General features: G+C 43.4%; 1 long non-coding RNA gene across 1 annotated transcript in view; it reads right to left on the reverse strand.

Moving 5' to 3' along the window:
* Nucleotides 1–335: 335 nt before the first annotated feature.
* LOC109304284 overlaps nucleotides 336–20061 on the reverse strand; it is a 20365-nt gene continuing 639 nt past the window's right edge. The window contains exons 2-3 of the long non-coding RNA XR_002099334.1: nucleotides 4132–4134; nucleotides 336–551 (exon numbers count right to left, since the gene is read on the reverse strand). This is a non-coding gene — a long non-coding RNA (uncharacterized LOC109304284). The remainder of the gene's footprint in view (nucleotides 552–4131; nucleotides 4135–20061) is intronic.

The following is a 20061-nucleotide window of genomic DNA, read 5'->3' on the forward strand; positions in this document are numbered from 1 at the left end:
GTCCTGCCAATCCCAAATTGGCAGCAAGGGCTCTCCAACTTCTCATTAGCTGTTCAGAGCCCTGCAGCTCAACTTTCTGCAGGTTGCATTCCCCTAGCCTGCCTTCTATGATACTGTTCCAGATTCCTTCCAGTGTTGGCTACAAAGGACCAACTCACAGGATCCTCATAAAATTCTAGTTTATTAGACGGATGCAAATGTAAGATCATAAACTTTAGGGCTAATCCCCTCAAACACACACACATTCACGCACACACACACACACACACACACACACTCACAGTAACTAGCTATGAACACTAAGCGCGGGTGTCAAGACATATCTATCCCCAAGTGCCGGAGTCCACCATCAGTGGCCAGTCAAGGCTTCTTTCAGTGTGATGTTGCTTCAGAAGGGGGTCACTGGCTGGTCCTTCTGGCTGGGCAGGCAGGGTGCTGGTCAGGTAAAAGAGGATGCCATTGGGGGTCATACTTCACTGCCTTTTATCCCTCTCTGGCAGACTTTGGTGACTCCCCAGTTTTCATGCTTACCCAATCCAGGAGTCATTGATCTCATGGGATGTCCCTCTTGGTGGTTGCTGGATGGCAACTGTCAGCCCCAGGGGTCACGTCAGCAGGTATGTGCAGTCTCAGGAGTCCGTTGATGAAGTCTGATTAATTAACTGTTGTGGTGAATAGGGCTCTGGGGGTGGTTGATCGGGGGGTGTTCAGTCCCAAGAGTCGGTCTTCAGCACTGATTAGTTCAAACCAGGGCTTCTGTACCTTTAACAGTAAAGTTTCAGGGAGTTCCCAGCTCTGTATTGATCCTTTCCTCTCCTTAGTCTGTGGTTTCATAGGTGTTAATTGCCGCTCATTAACTTGTTATCCTGTCTATCTACTGTGTTATGCAATCAATCAAGATTCATTCAGGGACCCACTCAATACTGAGAAGCTGTGGTTCGATTCCCGCCTTTGCGGGTTATATGGTACAACCCAGTGATTCAGCCAGCTTTCTATCCACCTTACAATCCATTCATACAACTCATACTTCCTCAGCTTGCTTGCAAGAATGCTGTGGGAGACCATATCAAAAGCCTCGCTAAAGTCAAAGTATATCAGATGCACTGTTTTCCCTGCATTCACAGAGTCAGTCATCTCATCATAGAACCAGGTTCATCGGGCATGATTTGTCATTGGTGAATCCACGTGGACTCCCTGATCACTTTCTTCTCCAAGTGCTTAGAAATGAATTCCTTGAAGACATACTCCATGAACTTTTCAGGGACTGAAGTGAGGCTGACCAGTCTGTATTTCCCCAGATCCTCCTTCTTTCCTTCCTTAAAAGGTGGGCACTATATTTTCCCTTTTTGCAGTTGTCTGGGCTGTCTCCCAATCTCCATGAATTTTCAAAGATAATGGCCAGTAGCTCTGCAATCACATTGCCAACTCCCTCAGCATCCTCAGGTGCATCCAATCAAGCCCTATGGACTTGTACACATACAGTTTTTCTAACTAGTCCCTAACCTGTTCTTTTACCACTATTAGCTGCTCAGCTCCTCCCCAAACTGCACTGGTAGGCGTAGTAGTCTGGGATCTGACCTTGCCTGAGTGAAGACTGAGGTAAAAAAGGCATTGAGTACTTCAGCCTTTTATGCATTCTCTGTCACTAGATTGCCTCCCCCATTTAGTAAAGGACCTATACTTTCCCTGATCCTCCTCCTGTTGCTCACATATTTGTAGAAACCCTTCTTGTTACCTTTCACATCCCCTGCTAGCTGAACTATAGTTCCATGTTGACATTACTGATTTCATCCCTGCATGCCTGAGAAATACGCTTATAGTCCTTCCTAGTTGTTTGTGCAAGTTTCCATTTCTTATAAGCTTCCTTTTTGTGATTTAGCTTACTGAAGAGTTCTCTCCAAAGCCAAGATGGTCTTGTGCATGGGCACTGGTGCCTCCTGAGTTTGGGGGGCACCTGCAGAAGCTGGCAGCTGTGTTGGTGACAGGGATGGGGCTAGTGAGCATCAACAGAAGCCAGCATTGGTGGCAGGGCCAGGGCTGGCAAACACTTACAGAAGCCGCCGGTGGCATCAGCAGTGGGGCTGGGTCTGGCAAGCACCTTCACAAGTCACCAGTGGCACTGGCAGCAGAGACAGCCCTGTGAGGGAGGGCACGTACCCTCCTATGTGCCCCCTTGCAGTAGCCTATGGTTTGGTGCCAGACTTGCTAGTCTCCCTGCACATCAGGATGGTTTGTTCCTGCACTGTCAGTAAAGTTTGGTCAAAGTACATCCAACTCTCCTGGACTCCTCTCCCCCTCAGATTGGCCTCCCAGTAGTTTCTGCCCATGAGTTCCTGAGTGAGTCCAAGTCTGCTTTTCTGAAGTCTAAGGTCCTTACTTTGCTGCTCTCCTTCCTTCCTCCCTTCCTTTTATCAGGATCCTAAAGTCAGTCATCTTGCTGCTGTCCAAGTTGCCATCCACTACCACATGCTGACAAATATCTTCTGTTTGTTAGCAGCAGGTCAAGAAGAGTACCACCCATAGTTGGCCACTCCAGGACTTGCACCAGGAAATTGTCCCCAACACTCTCCAAAAATTGCCTGGGTTGCCTGTGTACTACTGTATTGCCCTCCCAGAAGATAGCAGGGTGATGGTGGCTCCCATGAGAACCAGGGCCTGTGATTGGGAAACTTACTCTAGCTGTTTGAAAACAGCCTCACCTACCACATCTTCCTGGTCTGGTGGTCTACAGCAGATCTCCACTATGACATCATGCTTGTTGCCTTCCCCTCTGACACTAACCCATAAAAGTAAGGAATTTTATACCCTTGAATGACCTGGGCAAAACAAACCAAATATAAACTGCAATGTAGTGGCATATTTTTAAGACATTTAGATGATACTTATGGCAGTTTAACACCCATTAACTAATGACTGCTTTCATTTTAAATGTCTTCATCATGTTTTTTTATGTAACCTGTGCCAAAGACCTAAGTCTAAAACTTTAAGCCAACTCAGTGTTTCAGGAAAAAATGTTTTGTTCAGTTAATTTCCTTTGCTTTTCATAATATGTTACTTCATAGCCTTTTAAACACTTGTTTTAGCAGATACTTCTGCAAGCCAGTGGTGCTTACACTTCTTTCTCCAAGCACTCTTTTAGTGCTTAGAATTTAGATATAAAATAATGAGTGTCAAAAAAGTGAGTGAATGAATTAATGCAATTTCTTGCTCCATATTTGCACTTCTTAAACATGTCAATCCAACTGTGGAAAATAAAGCAAATTAATTAAATGGTAAAAAGTATATTTCTTAATTTGCAAGATCTTGGTCAGACAGACTCTATTATTCTAAATGCATGTTATTCTTAAAGCTTTTGTATATTTAAGTTTTATTGGATTTTGTTTAAGCAAGTTTGTAACACTTGTACACATTATACATGTATTAAAATAAACAGATTATCACTGCAGTTTATAAACAGTAAAAAAACCAAAACCCATAATTCCAGTCCTTCTGAGATAAGATTCTCAGACAAGGTGCTAAATTGGATAGAATTGAGGGCATTCAGCATCTTACTAGAGGAGAACTGCTCTCTGTGGAACATGGTTCATATAAATTATCATAAATACAACATCAGTAAAGGTGAAAATTAAGGTATAATGGGAACATTGCAATCATCACAAAGAACATACAACATTGAACTGTGTGTCATAAATCTTATAGGTTAAGATTAGCTTGAATGCTAGCATCAGCTATCATTAAATTTTCTATTCTACTACTCCTGTTAGGAGAAAGAGATGGTGTACAAAGTTGAAATAAGAGCAAAAAATAGATTTCATTGAAAATAAATGCTTTTCAGCAAAACAACATGTCTCCTCAATAATGGTAGGGCTTCATCTAGAGTACTATGCATTTTGGAGGGGTCCACATTTTAAAAAGTACGTAGAAATAGAAAGGGTCTAGAAGTAGGTGACAAGAATGATAAAGAATTTAGAAGCCAAGTCATATGAGAGGATGAAAGAAACAGGCATGCTTGGGAAAATGGGATTAAGAGGGAACATGACAGCAGTCTTCAAATATCTGAAGGGCTGGTACAAAGAAGAGGGTAACTGTGGGTTCTCTGGTCCACTTGACATTTTCCCTACTACAGCCAACACTCTGCTGTTCTTTGGTTTCTCTCCTGCCATGACTTTCTCAGTATTATGGTGGACACACAAAAATGTTGGCCCAAGGAGTCTTCTGTACCCCAACTGGTCCTTTTCCAGAGCTCTCCTCCCCTGCACCCTGGTCTATCACTCACCCATGTTGTTTAGCCATGGTGGGTCTGGATTCTATTCCTCAAATGTGCTTTCACTCAGAATAGTAATTACTGACTTTGTCTTCTTTGGAGATTGCCTCCTCAAAACAAAAATTAATAGTTTTATCCCTCCTTCTCTTGAGGGTCTCTTCAGTAAGCCTGCAGTTTGGTCTCAGTCAATGCCAAGCCCTCTCTGGGCTCAGTTCCTAATGATCTTCTCCTCACACTGCTAATAATCTTTGCCTAATCTCCACGCAGGCCCCAGGTAAGTAACCGGGATTCCCCCTTTCTTGGGATAGTCAGTATACTATCAGAGGGTCAGCATTCTTCAAAGCCCCTTTTCCTGCAGGAATGCTTTGCCTACTGGTCCACAGAGTGCTCCCCCACAGCAACATCCTCAATGTACCTTCCTGCAATATCCTGTTGAGTGAAGTCCTCCTCCAGGCTCCTGTGGCACTCACTCCACACTTCCATTTGGTCCAGGATAGGCATACTTTGTTTGCCCCTTTCCAGGGACAAGCCTTAGCCTGAAGCTTCTGTGGTCTCCTTCAGGATGACTGGAACTCCTGGGGTTTTCCAGGTATCTGTCCTTGCCCAGCTAAATTGGTAGCTGAAGGCTTTAATCCTTTCATGTCCAGGTCAGGCTTACCTGGGGAAGTGAGCGTAGCAGGGCAGGGTCTCAGATTCCTGCTCCAAAGAGGTAGAGTATCTTTTTTCTGTTGCTGCAGAGAACAGGAATCAGAATGGCTTAAAGATGCAGCAAAGTAGGTTTAAATTAGATATCGGGGGGAGGGGGGGAACTCAGTGTTAGAATAATGAGGCACTGGAACATACTGCCTAGGGAAGTTGTGGACTCTCCATCACTGGAGACTTCCAAGAACAGGGTGGATAAGCATTGGTGAGGGATTATTGTGCCTGTGCTTTCTTTCCTCCTCTCCTCAACAGGTTAGAAGCCCAGGAGCAAGCACTCATGTTGCTTATTGAGAAGAGCTGTATAATCTAAAGCATGTGGATACTGGAGGTGACAATACTCAGCAGTAGGAGAATGAATCAGAGCCCCGCAACTGTCTTAATTGCAAGAGAATATTAAAGGAACCAGATACATTTATGGAAAGGATATAGAAAAGGAAGTTCTGTCTGTCCAGTAAAAAGGTGTGATATGTGAAGCTATGCTTGCTGTCTCCAGGTTTTCCCCAAATAGGAATAAGGGTTGTTCCTTTTTTCTTTTACCCCTTATTTTTTCTTCTTCAGAAGCATTTGGTGTTAGCTGCAGCTAAAGCTGGAGATTATGACTGGAGTGTGCCAATGTTCCCGCTAGAACTAAAACCCAGAGGTCCCTGGATAGATGGTCTTCCCCATCCACTCAGAGGTAGTCTAATTGCCAGATTTAGGATCAGGAAGGAATTTTACCCCAGATTGATATGAACTAGGGCAGGGGGTGGGGGTGGGGAGGAGGTATTTACTTTCCTCTGTAGCAGATGATATGGCCCTTTTCTGTAGATCTCTTGACTGCATTTTAGCAACCCTTACAGCAGCAGGACACTATTCTCTATTTCTCCCTGCTTTACCTGTGGCAGATTGGGTTCTATGCTGTGACAGAACTGATTGTGTAGTTTTAATAATTGTGTAGTTTTAGTGGTGGCTTGGATTGGGATGATCCTGCCTCAGGCAGAGGACTGGATTAAATGACCTCCACAGGTCCCTTCCAACCCTACATTTTTTTTATGATTATATGGTAATAGCATGAATTGTTGTTGGACTGGGCAAATGATAAACTTTGAAAAAAATGCTCTCTGTACTTATATACTGCTTTTAGCAATGATCTACTAGCATTCTGAAAAGAAAAAAGAACGAAAATGCAAGGCTAATTCAAGGAAAAGTGAAAAAATGTGTTCATGTTGAAGGAAACAGGGGGTCATTTCCTATAGGGAGATTGTGTGGTGCAGTAAATGAGGGACGGAGAAAGGCGATTTATCTCATTCATTTAATCTTTCATACTTGAAAGTTACGATGCAACAGTTAAATCACAGTTTATTTTTGTATACACGTTCTATATTTCTAATGTATTGTAGTGTATATGGCAGGCTACAGCTTCACACCTGGGGCTATTACCTGAGCAGTATAGCTGCTAACCCCATCTTGCCACCTTATCTCTGGTTAGTCATGCAGGCTATCATGAAGCCTTCATCAGGCCTAGCCCTCTCCCCACAAATAGAATCTGAGAGGCCTAGCCAGGGTCAGCTGACCATCTAGTTTCCCCATATAATCCCCTTTCCCAGATCAGGACTATTGATACACAGAGTTGTGGGTGTGAGCCTACAAAGAACCTTCTAAATCTCCTTTGTAATTCAAGGGAGTCATTAATTGTGCATCAACTGATGCGGGGGGACAACAAAAATGACAACAGGGATGGGAGTTGAGGTCAAAGGTTAAGAATAAGTGCTGCAAGGTGGGCCACCAAGGAGAGCACACTGGTCAGCACCCACTGGTTCTTGGAGCAGTTCAAGCAACCAGTGATACCATCCTGTGAAATGTTACCCAGAGACATGCATGGATAGGACTTGGTGTGGCCTTGGACAGGAAAAACATAAACACAAAGGTTCAGGGAGTAGCATAGGTGGAGGGAGGAAAAAAGATTGGGGGGTTGAATGCATGTGCCCCCCCCCAATGGGAAGGGGCGGAGGAGGGGAGAGGGCTGGGGGAGAGGAGGCTGTGGCAGCAAGGTGTGGACACAGGGAGCAGAGGCTGAGCCCAGTTGCAGCCCATCTATGCCCTGTGCAAAGATCAGGGGCCCACATGCCCCCGCATCTCTTGGCTCCCCAGCACTGCACTGGCTATGGAGGAGTCACTGGGCTGCACCAGGTGCAGGACCTGCTGTGCCTGCAAGGCCAAGCCTTCTCCTGCACCCAGACTTGTTGCCTGGCACCAGAGGTCACCACAAATCCACTGCCTTGCACCGCCTGGTGGGGCTTGGATTGAGGCCAGCCTCGGCTGCACCACTGGGCCAGGGATGACAGAGCCCCCAGTACCATGCACCCACCCTGAGTCATCCCTGAGAAGAACCTGGAGAAGCCTGGTGGCTCCTTCAGGGCAGCCATTGTGCCAGGGAATGAAGGGGGTGGGGAACATGGGCCCCCAATCTTTGCATGGGGCAAGGGTAGGCTGCAACTGGGCTCAGCCTCTGCTCCCTGCATTTGTGTCTTGCTGCCACCACTGCTTTGAAAGTGGCACGACAGCATGCAAGTCCTGCCACTAGGAGGGCCCGGCAGTGAGGCACATGATGCTGCACTGCGCCACATTGAAAGCAGTGGTCACAACAAGGCACAGATGCAGGGAGCAGAGGCTGAGACCAGCTGTGGCCCACCCCTGCCATGTGCAAAGATAGGGGGCCCAAATATGCCCCCACCTTCATTCCCCAGCACCACGCTGTTTCTAGAGGAGCTGCCGGGCTCTGATTGCCCCATGATCCAACTTGGCTGGGGCCTGATTCACTGAACTAGGCCCCAGCTGGGCTGGGTTGTGGGGCAATCCCCACAGTGCAGGAGAGAGTGGGGCAGGGGTTAATGATTTGCCCTGCCCCTACCCCACTCTTGATCTGTGCCCTCCCCAGCCTAATTAAAAGAAACTTATCTGCCTGCAGCTGGGCCATCTGCAATCCTGGTTGTGGGTGTGCAGAGCATGTGAGTGTGATCACCCTCCCCCCCTGCAGCAGCAGCCTGCAGCCACTTCCCTCTAACTATATTTGCTGCCCTGCATTTGGGGGAATGAGCCCCGTTAGCCCCCCCCCGCCCCTTCCCCCACCTATGGGGAGTAGTGCAACAAGAACCTCAGCAGGTGTGTACATGAGATGTTTTACTGGAGCTTAGAGATAATTAATTCAGAGTAAGGGTTACTGTCTACAATTGCAGATGCTTATTGTGCAGTCATTTGCAAATGCAAGTAGCAAACTTGCTCTTGGTTACTTATTGTGCAATAGCTTATGTGTAGATGCCTAACCAGGAGCAAATGTGCCCAAAGATTGCTCCCTGTCCCTGGGAGCTGCCTGCTGCCAGGGTGGGCTCTTCCACTGGAGCCTGGGTGGAGACTATATCCTCCTCCCCCAGCAGCAGGGAGCTCCCAGGCCCAGCTTCATGATCAGGGAGCAGAGGCTGAGAAATCCTCATCTCCAAGACTAAGCCCTGCAGTTGCAGGACCTGGGCTTAGAGATCCTTATCTCTGAGCCTCAGCCCCATGGTCACAGGGCCCAGGATAAGAGATTCTCCCAGCACCATCCCCACAACCACAGAGCTGGCACTGGGAGAGAAGAATCTCGCAGCACTGGCCCCACAATCATGGATCTCCCAGCCCAGACCTCGCAGACTGGGTATCCCAGCCCAGATCTCCTAGTCCAGGCCCTGTGATCACAGGGAAGGGCTGGGAGCTCCCTGCTGCAGGGACAGGGGGACATTATCCCCCCCCCAACTCCCTGGGCTCCAGTGTCAGAATCTGCTTTGGCAGCAGGTAACTCCTGGGGGCAGGGAGAAATGTCCCATCCACCACCACGAAATAGCTATCTCCTGGCCCTGTGCTCCCTGCCAGCTCCTGGTCTAGCACCCAAGGGAAGTCTAGAGTCCTAGGGGTGCAGGAAGTGGAAGCAATCTGCTGCTAGGAACAGCATATCTGCTCCCGCATCCCTGCATATGTAGACGTGTGCCTGGGTGAGTTCACTCTAGAGTACTTTACAGTAAACTGCTCCCAGATTATTTGCACATGTAGACCTGCCCAGCAAGAGGTTCATGAGGAGGTGGTGAGGGGGCTGCAGCTTGGTGCACTCAAGATAGGTATGTGCCAGGGCCTCCCTCTACTGGCTGATACAAGAAGTATTTAGGCATTGGGTTTCCATTTGTTCCCTAACATTTGTTTTGCCTTGCTGACTTGTACTCTAACTCTTCTTTAATTATTTTCTGGTTTATAGATCTGACTTGCCCTCTGATTCTGCTCTTTGCCTGATCCCCTGGCTTCCTGACCGAGTCATTTCCTAAATGGTATTCTTGGATTCACCTCCTGATTTCCTGACACAGTGTGACAGGGGGCATTCCCAGGACTAGATCTTGAGTTGGTCTGCCCACCTGTCTAGGGCAGTCTGCCCTGACTACCTGCCATGAATTGAGTGTTACTATGATATATTAAGTGGGAGGCTGCCCATTCATTGCCCCAATGCCAGGGGCAATGAATGGGCAGCTCCGTACCTCCCCTACACCATGGCCCATGCCTCGCAGATGGCATCCAGACTATTAATGCTCCCTGATCTGAGGCAGTAGAAAACTCAGTCCTTTGTTGGCCTCATTCACTCACACTCACTTACACTGCCCTCTCTCTCAGGGGCCTCTTGCACTCTGCCCCCCCTCTTACAGTGGCCTCTAACATACCACCCATTGCTGGGCCACTTTTGATTGCCCTTGCTCCCCTTGAGCAACCCCTTTGGGCTTTCAGGTTTGACTACTCTTTCTCTGGCAGTACCATGCAGCAACTTCAGATCCTGCAAGTTCACCTACTCTGCATGGCATCAACTTGTGCTGACTCTGGGCTGCTTCTAGCCTAAGATCCCACTGGGCAACTGGTTTCAGGCAGACACACTTGGGGTTGGCCCATGTACTGCCCTTCAAGCTGCCCATGCAGCCCTACTTGGTACACCCTTGGTGCAGTCCTTCAAGCCACTCTCTGCAGCCCTACTCTGCACCCCACTACCACAGTCCTTTAGGTGCCCCAGTTGCACCCTACTCTGCATGGGCCCTCAAACTACACATGACAAAATACCTCCTCTGGGGCCTCCAGGATCTCACACCCCTGCTGGGCTGAAGTGCATCATTATTAGTTTCCCTGACCCACACTGCTCCTACTACTCTCACCACTACCCACCAGATGGTGGGGGCCAGGAGTAAGGCACCCCCTACCTGCCTTTCACCGGGTGGGGAGGGTACCTGGTCTGGTATTTCTTGGGAGCTGTCCTGCCACCAACAACCCTGCCAGACTCCCCTTCTCCTGCAGGGTGCAGTTTTAGGTCATGCCCAGGAGCTTCCAAAGATATTTTTTGCAGTTTCCAAAGACATTTTCTCTATCATGCAGAATAATTTTTAAAATGCTGGTTCAGAGTTGGTTTTAAAAAGCTATTGAAATTTATCATAAAAATCTATAAATTATAGAAGTGCAAGATGGAAGCTAAAAGCATACCTTTTACACATTTGTTTTGTCAATACAGGGCATGTGTTAGAGCTATCATTAATAGAAATCTTTAAATTAGGATTGGATGCTTTTCTAAAAATATGCTATATTTCAAGCAGAAGTTATGGGACTGAGAAATTACTGAATGAGGTACTTTCTCCTTTGCTGTACTACAAGGTCATGAACAAAGGGTCATTATAATCCTTTTTGGAGTTTTAAAACCCATGAATATTTTTTTCAAGAACAGGTATTTTCCTGATCATCTTCATAAAGTGCAGGTAGACTTCATTCCTATGCAATTTCTTGACATTTTTTCAAGATGGCTGTTTCCTAGATTACCATGGTAAACATGACATTTTTATAGACAGTTGTAGGTCTGGGTGGCATGATTACTGTATTGTTCGAGTGTGTGTGGGTGTGTTTATGGTGGGGCCTAGTGCTCTGAATCAGAACAAAAATTATCTACTAAGTTAAAACATTCTCTAAAGAAGAAAGGCAGGAAGTCCAGTATTTTGTTACCTTGTGAATCCTCAGTGACACACTGTACTTTATAATATTGTTCTCCCTTCCTGAATTTTCTAAATTGATATCTTTTTCTCAGTGGAGCCTCTTGAGTTTCAGAGAGTCATCCCTCACAGAGGGTTCTTTTTTGTTGCTAAATTAATTCTTTGCTCCAAATCTCCTACTCTTTCACTGAACTCTCTTTCTTTTCAGTGACTGTGTTACTGACTCAGAGGTTTCTTTTTCTGAACTAATTTAAATTGATTTTACACTTTTGTTTCCAGCAGCAACCACAGATTTTTCTCTTTTTGTCTATTTGTTCCAGCTGGCACCCTCTTGGATTTCACTGCCAGATTCAGTCACTATGTCACTTATTCCCTTCTCTGGAGGGGTCTTTATTCCTAAAAAAAGACAGGAACAAGGGATAGCCAGGAGAGCTACTGAACCTTTCCAGCAGCACAAGATATAGAGTGAATTATTGCTTCACCATGCAATCTTACTGCCTTTGAAGGCCTTTCTTTCAGGGAATGAATCAAGCCCATTGTTCCAGGGTATATTTCTTCATTTCTTCTCTCTACATCCTGAATTTTCTGAGACAAGTAGAGGTCTACCTGAGTTTTCTACAATTTTCCAAGTTGTTCCAAAAAAGGTTTTTATGCACTTGAACAGATGCAGGGGATTCTGGCAAATTGGTAGGGAATTTTTCTTTCAGGACACCATATGCATCTAAGACATAGTAGGGAAACCCTTAAGTGGTGTCCTGTTTTTATTAAATAACATTTTATTTTTCCCTAATGCCTTAATTTTAAAAAACAATATAAAGGCCATATGGTACAGTGAGTATAAACCTTAAGGAAAGTATCTAAGTGGTAGGTCTGTCCAATGTTTTCAACAAACAGCTATGTCCAAATGTCTGAAGCAACAACTGTGCAAGTTCCCCACAACAACTTTAATCTAACAGAAGGAAATTAATATACATTTCATTAGCTATAGTGGTATGATATGCTTAGGGGAAAAAAAACCCAGCCTAATCCCAAGTTTCTCTAAAAAAGGAAAGACATTTTTTGCACATGCAAAATGTCCATTGTGGAAAAATATATATTTTACCCATTGGGTAGAAAACAAATCAGGACAGATATTAAATAAGTTTTTTATATCCAAAAAACCAGAAACAAATGAGTTATTCTTAGCTCTGAAAGAAAATACCAATGTTTCTTAAAATATAACATGTGCCCATATGCTTAGAGTTACAGAAACTCAACACATTCCAGTTGGAACAACAGTTCAAAGTTTTAAAATTTAGTAAAAATGCTGTATGATAAAGAGCAGGGGTGATAGCCTGTTCCCTTCCTGGTCATTTAAGTATCCCGATTTGGTCATCTCCATGGCATTTTTGGCACTTGCACACTGGCAACAAATAGAAGGAGAAACCTTCTATCCTTTGCCCCCAAGCATGTGAGAGAACTCACTGAAAAAAAATAACAAAGGGCAGAGACACACAAATACCAATAGAAGAACACTTTTCACAAAACAACCACTTCCCTTTCTAACCTTACAACATTCATACTCAAGGGGAATCTAAAAAATGCTTTCAGAAGGCAGGCCTGGGAACAAAAAGTCATAACCTTGCTAGAAACTAAAAACATGAGTCTAAACACAGACAATAACTTTATGGCTCATTACAAGTTACCTGCTATTTCTGCTAATCTCCCTGCACTCCACAGGTAATAATGAGATTTTCTCTCTTGAAAGGTCTGGCTCTGCCAATAATTCTATTATTTATTCTACTGTATTTCTCTTGTATTGTAGCTAATCCTGGTATGGGCTCTAGGCTCCTACTTCACAGCCTTCCTCCATTTTTTTAAGAAGACTGTTTCCACTTATATGTGGAATATTCTACTGTTACATGGTACACATGCTACTGTTCTACCAGCTATGTAGATCAAGCTGTGTCTGTTTATCTCCAACGCTTGTGGAAGAGTGATCCGTGCCTGAAAGTTTGTCTAATAGCTCTCCCACATATACAGTTGATATAATAAAAAGATATCGTAAAAAAGATCTTTGCCTTTTCCCTGAACCATCATGACAACAATATCACTCCATTTCTGGTAGAACTTCAGAATAAATTCTTTTATGGCAACCTTAATTGTGAACCATGGGATTCTTCCACTACACAAAACAACTTTTTTTCCCAGCACCTTTTCACACTATTCCTGCCTTTTTCTCCCAGTTCTTTTTTCTAATATAAAGGGCCCAGAGAATTAAGACTTCATTCCCATCCTCACAATGGGAGGGAATGAATAATTCCACCAGAAATGTATTGTGTACAGAAACTCAGTAGAGATTATTTCTATAGTATTTACCTTTTTTGTATTCCCATAATTATTAAATTTAATCACAAGACTTTTACTACTGGTAGTCTAGCCATTTTCCCCCTATTTCATCTGGCAGGTCATCTGAAAACCTTGGTGACTTATACAGTCAACGTCAACAGAAAGGAAGTTGAGGGACCAGTGAATTAGTATAGACAAAAATACTATAATATCATGCCAAACTATCAACAATATGGTCCACTGGGGGAACAATACTCTCATTCAAAGGACCCTGGTGCTAAGCTTTGCAAGTAGAGGAACAAAACAGCTCCTCCTGTTATGGACATATTATATCTTGGAGTGGTCAGATATTTCATATGATAATTGTTTTTAAAAATTAGAAATAGAAATATGACCTTGTTTCTAAAATTAAATATTTAATATATATAGATATAATTTTACCTGCACTTTTCCTGCTTCCCCTCTTTTTCAATCACAGAAAGATTTAAAAAAGAAAGGGAAAAGAGAGAAAAAGTGTAGAAAAATCAACTTGAAAACATAAAAACATTTTGAAAATGAAAATATTAAAAATAAAAATGTTGGATTATTTTTAAACATGAGAAAAAATACCCTTTTCAAACAGTATATATTCAATATTTTTTACATTTTTATATTTAACTTTTGACCAGTTCTAAGTGAAAATTCTATTAATAAAAGACAAAGATTAGTCCATAATACGGATAAAATATTGTTTTTTCCCAAAATATCTTCCTTTTTTTCATCTACTGTTTATTTAATCTTTCCATTAATCAAGCATTCTACATTGCTCTTCAAGACTGTTTAGTTACCCTGGCCCTATGTGTTATAGTTCTATATATTGACATTATCTATGGATTCACAATTTCCTTAAAAAGAGAGCTATAAACAATGAATTATAATTACAGAAAGGAAAGATACAGAACACTTAGAAAGGGATGCTTAATAATCTATAAAGAGTTACTTCAAAATGGTGTAACTAGTTTCAGAGTGTTCTGTATTTGAAGTGATAATAATCAGAACACCTGTACTGACTGTGTGATAGACTCACTTAAAATTTATTAGACTGCAAATGCTACACTTTGCATACCAAAAGTTGTAAGAATTAGCATTTAACCTCAGCAATAAGTATATCAAGCTCCCAGCTGCCTATTGAATTACACAAGACTCAAAGTGCATTCATTATGGCTGTGAATTAAGAAGAAAAAGGTAATTTCAATATCTCTGTAAGTACTTAAAATTTGCTTTTATTTTCTGAAAATACATCTTTGTAAGAAATACAATAAATTAGATTCTATAATGGGGAGAAAAATAAGATTTTAAAGTCTGGAATGGTCTAGAGGTGCAAATTAAACAACTGCCCTAAATTATCAAAATGCAAATATTTACAACTTTATTTATGCTAAGGATATATTAAGTGGGTGAATGGAAATAGACTTAAATAAAAACAGCAAATTATTTTCCATGCAATTTGTGATTCTTTAAATCACTTAACAGGAACATTAATTCTTGTGAAGAAATGCATCAGAAATATTTGTTCAAACATACTTGCATGTCTGTTCATACAGCTGGCTTGACTTCACCTCTGCCTCCCATAACCATTTTTTAGGAGTTTGAGACTCGCTTAAGAGCAGACATATCCTTGTGATTTAGGGTGATAGTCACCTAGTCCAGATAGTAACCTCCTAACACCATATATACAAAGGAAGATTTGCAGCAGGCACTTTGTGGCCAAACCATAGAGTAAGCTACGTTTGCATATGACATACACCAGGCGTTATCAAATAGTAAAAAAGGGTATTAACCCCACTGTAAGTATTAATAAACAGAAAATGTGGTGGAGTTTGTCAGCCTGTCTGCTGTGAACACTATGCCGATCTCTATGTAAGGGGAAAACCATAGTCATGATATTATTATTCTCACACATCATTCAAGTCTGTTCTCTCTAATTCTACTGCACATTAGCACAGCAGGCAAAAACTGTGCTAATGTGCAGTAAAATTAGTCTGCTGTGCATTAGTGTCACAAAAAAGCATGCACCAGCACTATTGTGCAATAGCCCCAATTACAGTGCATTAAGTTAGTACCTGCTATTACAAGGACTAAACTTAATGTGTTCTAATTATAGCGCACCAATGAACATGTAGACGTGCCTTTTATGCATCAAATATGGGGCTGGCACAAATCATACCGTTACTCTGTTAGCCATAATAGTGGTCAGCTACAATCATCCATGATGGTATGGTGAAGGGAAGATTTATAAAGCTGTTGCACTGGTGTTTAGGAGAATTAAGTGTCATCACAATAACCCAAGTTTCTTTGACCTGCTGTGACCATGACAGGAAATCAATAGGTTTTGCTCAGGGGGAACCACAAAATATTAACAAATTAAGTTAATGTAAGTACATATCATTTCAGGAATCAGTGAGGTTAGAGGAGTGAAAAAGTGGCTTTTCAAACCATTCCCCATCTCATTTTTAAAAGACTGCTGTTAATTACATCATAATTAGACTAGGGTGTCTTTTAGCATTTTGCTTAGCTTTCTTACTATTAGGCAATGTATTAATGGGATGAGGAGATATTCCCTTTGAGATAAATTGCAGTTGTTAGACCCCGACTCCGTGCAGTGCCCCATGACTAGGGAGACAAAGGTCCAATTACCCAGGGATCCTGTTACTCATTAGCCAGAGCAGAGCAGGGAGCAAACATCAGCACACATTGCTCAGAACAGCTTTATTCAGAATGGAGACAGCTTTGGGCAAGCTCTCTCACCATAAGAGACGAGGAGCAGCAGCAAACAATAGTTTTATTCCATATTTATACACTTTGGTTTAAACTCATTAACATTTATCCTGCATTGCTCCACCTCCGGTTCCACCCATGTCTCCTCCCATCTCAAGCTCCACCTCTGTTTACTGTTTGCTTCATTAGCATGGCATTGCCTATGCATTTCCTTAATTTACGTGGCTTCTTGGTATAAGCACATGTCTAAGACCTTGACTCCTGCCCTTCAGTCAATGGGCAGACTTTGACCAAAACCTGGAAGCTTCTGGAGGCTTCTTCACCTATCACCATTCACCTTTTTGCATGTGTTCATCTTGGATTCTGTTACCAATTGCATGTTATTTTCCATATTCCAGTCTGTTTTTCTGTCTTAGGTTGTACCATCTTCCACCTTTTTGGGGGCCCTTCTATCTTATCTCGTTCCTTACTGTAGCTGGTTCACAGCACACAGACTCTCACAGATTCACTTGCTGCTTCTCCCTCAGAAAATGGTCGATACAGTTAAAATGGTTACTTAGCATAAGCAAATGGCTGGCTTAACTATCATTCTGCCTTGTGGTCAGCAGCTCTGCTAGGCCACAGGTCACACCTTGTATTCAGCTGCAAATCCAGTGCTCTCTAAGATCCAAATATTGTCACCCTAACAGCAGCCTTGGCACAAACCTTGTTACTGGATCATGGCCTTTCAGCAGAAGACCAGGAAGCAGAGTCTGCCTTCCAGTTTCCCCAGTGTTCTGGGAACAGACAGATATAGATACACAGAGCTATCCCTGTCCTGAACCAGCACTACATCTGGCACACTATATGCATTTTACAGGGTGACAGTTTTTCATGAATGCCACGGCTGTGCATAGTTCCTGCCAATCTATCTTTTATCCATCTGCATGATGCTGCTTCCCTTCCTCCTTGTTCTGCATGATGCAGATGACATTATGAAGATAGGTGGGTTTTGTCCCCTTATTGTCCTGTGTGGGATGCTAGGACAAGCTACTTTGGGAGGTAGAGTTACTGTTCTTAGTATATATTACCTATACTTTCATCTCAACACCGGGAGTCATTGTTGAGAGCCATTAGTCCTCAAGTGGATTTTGTCCACCCCAGCATATACAGGATGGATTAAACAACACTAAGCCTAAATATTCAACATGCCTGGATTTTAAATTAGCTTCATACACAGCAAAACCTGACATTCAGATTCAAACACACTCAGTAAAAAAATCAAATAGTACCTGTTTCATTGTTCTGAATTTATATTTAATTAAAATTCAAGCCAGGAAGTTTTTCTTCACTAAGGTGAACTGAGAATATCTATTAAAACACAACAACAGAAGGAAGTTTCATTTTCCATGTATTAAATACTGCTTCTGAATGGCTGATGGTTGTATTGATTCATTCATTTGATTTATTTTCAGTCACAGACATTTAGTGTTTTATAGTAAATTATCTTGACTTCTTTTTTTAACCTTCCTAACTTACAGTTCTAGTCACAAGCAATCGGTGACAAACAGTATTGCTTGATAGGTTTTGGAGTCCTAAGAAATGATTGTTATTGAAAAATTTTCCATGAATAGTTTTTATAAAATATAATAACCCTTCTTTCACAAAATAAGAATGGATTTAAAAAGAATGGATTTAAGAATGGATTTAAAAAGAAAAAAGAAAAAGTGAATGTAATTTTTCTAATTTGATCTGCTAGGATGTCATTTTCTGATATTAAGTTTCTTTATTTCCAAATGTGCTATTCCAAATGTTGTAATTATAACGGTGTCAGCTCAAAAAATATCATTACTATTTTTATTACTATTATTGATGTTATTTTTAGGGCCAATTACAGTACTGTGAAACCAAGGTAAAATGAAGCCTGCAGATCTTAGGAACTGAAACAAAAAGAAGTTGTATTTCCTGGATGGATATGCTGCACTAAAACATAAATCCTTTTGGAGGTGGGGGGCAAGAATAGCAGTGGATGCCTCCTTTAGTTTAGGGAGTAGGACACTTACCAAGGAAGCTAGATATTTTGGCTTGTAGACCTTTTGCACCTAGAGATTTGAACCAGGGCCTCCATTGTTTTTAACACAGTGCTTTAACCATTGCACTATATATTTAGTAGTATTTTCTCCAGTGCTCCTTTTGAATCTGGGGAATTAATACACACTAGGTTTCATGCTGATAGCTATTTCTAAAAACACCTATTTTGAAAACTAAAAACTTGTCCCCTTTAATAATAATAATAAAAATGTTTCTTTGAATAAAACCATCAATAGGAATGATATTTCAAACAATTAGGGCTAGATCCTATTTCATCTTTATATGCCCGATTGGCATATATGTAGCCGTGTAACTCAGGGATGTCAAACTCATCTGGCCCCATGGACCAGGTGAGTGACCTGGAACTGATTTACAGGTTGGATGGATGGCACAGGGCTGTTCCCACAGACTGGGTTGGGCCTGTGGACCCCTGCTCTTACATATGCTGGATCCAGCACCCTTAGTACCTGCCTCATGAGGCATTGCTCTGCCTGGATCTGGAGGTGAGCAGCACATGCTGCCCACTTCAGCCAGTCTGGGGTACATTGTCGATGCATAGAGGGTGTGTGTGGCAGAATGCCACCTCTGTCTCTCCCCAAAAAACTCTGCTCTGTGACAATTTGGTTAACATGGTCCCTCCAGAGGGTAGACATCCCATCTCTTTAGGTAATCTGAATTGTATACATTCCTGAGGGAGTGGGGAAACCTGCTCCCTCTGCCTAAATGACTAGCATCACATACCTGGGTGAGGGGCTTAGGTTCCCTGTTGTTCTAAGCAATGCCAACCTGAATGGAAGGGGACTAGGGACCCTGTCAGTTGACCTGGCAACCAGTGATGCACTTCAAATTGGTTGGCTGGCTGGCTGCCAATAGGTACTGGCCTCCATTGGACCAGGTAAATGAGGTCATAAGGACTATATAAGTTAAGGACTGCTCAGGAAGAGGGGCAGTAGCCATGATAAAAAAACTCAGAGAGAGAAGCTGGACCATATGAGACTTGCTCTCTCTCTCTCTTGAAACTCATGATCAATGAACTGCCTGCATCCAGGAGGAATCTCCACCTGCCTCTGGATGATACTTATGAGTAAACTACCTGAGATCTAACTAGATATATAGCTTGCAGTAACTCAGATGTGTGATCAAAGGCTACCCAGCCACTCTGCTTTATGGGATTTCTCTGATATTGCTTTACCCTGTACCCTATTCCAAACCTACTCCTTGTAGCCAACTAAGTTCTCCTTTGTACCTAGCATGGCAGACTTATTGGGAGAGGGGCTAGATTATGTCTTGGGGTCCCCTTGGTTCAGCTGACTCACGGAGACCACTATTTGTGCTTCAGACTGAGGGAAGCATCCCAAGTTCTTGAAGTGGATCAAGTACCCTCAAGGGCTACGAGGCCTGTGTTTCCCAGGGAAAACAGAGCCAAGATAACTCCAGACCCTAGGTGGTGGGGGCGTTACCCCCAGGCTAGCAGGTGTGCTCCAGGAAGGGGGTTGGCCAGACATGAGGTGCCCCCAGCAAGGCACTCAGAGCATGGAAGGCGGTTGGGCGCAGTGAGGTGGGTGGCTTATTGCAGGAGCACCATCTACTGGCCCGCCACAGTTCACATGGGTGCATGTGCACCCCCTGAGCTTGGCGGTTCCCCCCCCCTGCAAAAAGCATTGCTGATGCTGACAGTGGCACCTGTGGGCAGTTGCCACTCACCACCCCCACCCCCACCAACACTGCTGGTGGCATCTGCAGGTGGACCCCAATCACTGATGACTACTGCCAATGCTGCTAGCGGCTTCTGTGGGTGGTCACTGACCACTGGTCAGAGCTCAACACACCCACCCCACCACTGCCACCACTACAGCCGCCGACACTGCGCAGCTGCCTGTGGGCAATCTCCTTGCCCCAACAACCTCCAGGGGCACACAGCATTCA

The sequence above is a fragment of the Gavialis gangeticus genome, unplaced genomic scaffold, assembly GCF_001723915.1.
Source record: "Gavialis gangeticus isolate Ggan-Ray unplaced genomic scaffold, GavGan_comp1, whole genome shotgun sequence".
NCBI classification, from domain to species: Eukaryota; Metazoa; Chordata; order Crocodylia; family Gavialidae; genus Gavialis; species Gavialis gangeticus.